The sequence below is a fragment of the Lupinus angustifolius genome, chromosome LG08 (genome assembly GCF_001865875.1).
Source record: "Lupinus angustifolius cultivar Tanjil chromosome LG08, LupAngTanjil_v1.0, whole genome shotgun sequence".
Lineage (NCBI taxonomy): Eukaryota > Viridiplantae > Streptophyta > Magnoliopsida > Fabales > Fabaceae > Lupinus > Lupinus angustifolius.
This window is the reverse complement of record NC_032016.1, coordinates 17,236,230-17,239,920: the sequence shown is the minus strand read 5'-3', so window position 1 is coordinate 17,239,920 and position 3,691 is coordinate 17,236,230.

Here is a 3,691-nt window from a genome sequence, read left to right as displayed (position 1 = left end):
AAAAAAAATCAAATCTTTAAGAGATTCAATTCTTACTCAACTTGAATTTCAAAAAAGGAGTTTAAATGAACTCAATTAATGGAATTTATTTCAATTCCCCTTACAAAAAATTTCTCCAAAAATAAAAAAATAAAAATGTAATATTGATATGGATGATTAATGACGCCATAATTATATATATCCATTTTCGGATTTTTATTTAAATAAAAATTCAAAGATAGGTTTTAAGTGACTTAATTGTCACTTATTATCTAGAATCAATTTTAGAAAAAATATATATCATGGCAATCACCCTTGATTTTCGTTTGTGTTGTAAAAATGAGAATGAAAATATTTTTGTAATACTACAATGTAAAGCAATATTTTTATGAGGGATTATACAAAAAAAGTTGAACTTCAATTAAGATTTTTTTAGTCATTCTTTTTTATGCACTTTGGAGTCAAAATATTATACTTGTATAGTTAAAATAATTTTAGACTTTATAGGAAAATAGTTTGGGCATTTTGTGTAAAAAAAAATAGCATTTTTAAATGATTCAAAATAGGAAATATATAAATTCAAAGAGAAATTCGAATTTTGAATTATATGCCATAAATCAGATTTTTAATATGGATTTAAATGTGATTCTATTCCTCCTTAACTTCCTCTATTCCATAAATTAGAATATTGCATGTGCTCATTAGAAAAGGCTATAAATAGCAAGGTTTTTCACACATCAAAGGGACCTAGAAAAAAAAACAAAAGAGGAAAAGTGAAAAAAGGTAGAAATTTGGAGAAAGAGAGTGGAAAAAATATACAAGGTGATAGGAAAAAATTGAGAGAGAAAAAAGAAATTGCAAGTGAAAAAGGAAGAGAAAAGAATTTGTTTTATTCGTGTGATACAGTGTGGTGGAGAATAGAGTAGGAATTGTGCAATCTAATTCACAGCCACAGGATCTGTCAACTTTTACCCATCTGCGTTGACCATATTTGGTCAACCAATCGGTGCTCGAAACGTTGCGTAGGCACACTGCACCGCGACACACCCAATCACTCCCACTGCAAGCACACAGGATCCTGTGCAGTTGTGTGCACCACGCGATCCTACACCTTACTACATCCAGCGCTCACAGATTCGCCACGTGTACGCATCCTCTCCTCCTTGCATTCTCATCAACCAGACAGTGACACGTCAGCAGGCGTAGGGAAGCCACACTACTCTTGCCCGCACCAGATTCCTTCCCTAGTAAAGCTTCTACAGGTTTGTTTCTCTTTACATTTTTTCACATTGTCTGACATTTGAAAATTGTATCGATAATTTTGTTTAAAACATAACCAAATTTAACCAATTTTTTACCAATAGCTTGAAAAAAATATTTTTGATAATAAAAAGTTAATGAAAATCAATTATAGTGATAATTAATTTGTGGTATAATTTGACTCTAGTTGGATCTTTTGTAAGTCATGAATAAATTACATCAAATACATATTAAAACGTGCATTCATTATAAAAAAATAAATTTTGGACATTTGGTAATAATAAATAAATCACATCCAATGCAAATGAATATATGTAATGAAAAATCAATTATTGTGATAATTAATTTACGTTATAATTTGATTTTATTTAGAACTTTTTATAAATGATGAATAAACCACGTTAAATGCAAATCAACATACACAATGTATCAAATTGGATTGTTTGCTAATTTATGTTAAAATTTCATTAATTGTATAAATAAGTAAAAATCTCATGTGATAATAAAAATTGGTCGCAATTGTAAATAAATTATACTAAGTTCAAATTACTACATATATATACTATAAAAATAAATAAATTGTGAGAATTGGATTGTTTGCTAACTTATATTGAAATCTCATTTATTTCATAGTTACATAAAAAACGAAAATATGTTATTACAAATCTACGTTATTAAGTATATCTATACATCTCAACAAATAATTTAATTGTAAATAAATTATACTAAGTTCAAATTACTACATATATATACTATAAAAATAAATAAATTGTGAGAATTGGATTGTTTGCTAACTTATATTGAAATCTCATTTATTTCATAGTTACATAAAAAACGAAAATATGTTATTACAAATCTATGTTATTAAGTATATCTCTACATCTCAACAAATAATTTTTTTAAAATGTAATAAACAAAAATTAGAGTTTTTCTAAATCAAGTTTTAATATGAATTGTGGTATCGGACGTAAGGGCTATACTGCACTCATATTTAAAAATGGCTTTTTAAGATAAATAAATAAATACAAAATTTGAACTTCGCAGTCAGACTTTGATATGAAATGCGGTATCGGACGTAGGGGCTATGCTTCATTCATATCTTTTTTTAAAAGGGTTTTAAAATAACAAAAATTAGAATTTTCTTAACCAAGTTTTACTATGAGATGCAGTAACGGACGTAGGGGCTATGCTTCGCTCATATATTTGTTTTCTCTTAAAAATAATAATTCAAACGTTACTTTTTTTTGAAATAAAATTGACTCAACCAACAAACTTTTTCTACCTAAAGAACTACGTAAGCCTTGATTCCCTTAATAGGGATACGTAGGACCGGGGTCATTCTTGTCAGGCACAATAATAAAAACAATTAAATTTTTTTCTTCATAATAAATAATCAATCAATCACACAATTAAATAAAATAATAATAACACAATTATTAATTCTTGCAATATAATAGGGTACCGTTCAAACGGGCAACTAGGGTGCTAATACCTTCCCTAGGGTGTAATCGACTCCCGAACTTGGATATGAAAGTCCAAGGCCCAATGTGATTGGGCCAAAAGATTTTTCTACATTTTTTTGACTGAAAAATGTAGTGGCGACTCTAATAAATTCGTGCAGCCGAAAATCGGGGCGCGACACTCATCCTCATACTCAACCTCATCCTCATCCTGATCCTCATCCTCATCTTCACCCTAACCCTCACCCTCATCCTCATCATCATTCACATCCTCATCCTAATCCTCATCCTCATTCTCATCCTCATCCTCATCCTAATCCTAATCCTAATCCTAATCCTAATCCTAATCATAATCCTAATCCTAATCCTAATCCTGATCTTGATCCCCATCCTCATCCTCATCCTCATCCTCATCCTAATTTTACTCCTAATCCTAACCGTAATCCTAGTCCTAATCCTAATTCTGATCCTCATGCTCATCCTCATCCTCATCCTCGTCCTAATGCTCATCCTCATCGTAATCCTCATCCTCATCCTCATCCTAATCCTCACCCTCATCCTCATCCTAGTCCTCATCCTCATCCTTATCCTAATCCTAATCCTAATTCTATTCCTAATCATAACCCTAATCGTAATCCTAATCCGAATTCTGATCCTCATCCTCATCCTCATCCTCATCCTCATCCTCATCATCATCCTCACCCCCATCCCCATCCCCATCCCCATCCCAATCCCCATCCTCATCCTCATCCTAATCCTCATCCTCATCCTCATCCTCAACCTCATCCTCATCCTAATCCTCATCCTCATACTCATCCTCATCCTAATCCTTATCCTCATCATCATCCTAATCCAAATCCTAATCAAAATCCTAATCCTAATCTTGATCTTGATCCCCAACCTCATCCTCATCCTCATCCTCATCCTCATCCTCATCCTCATCCTCATCCTCATCCTCATCCTCATCCTCATCCTCATGCTCATCCTCATCC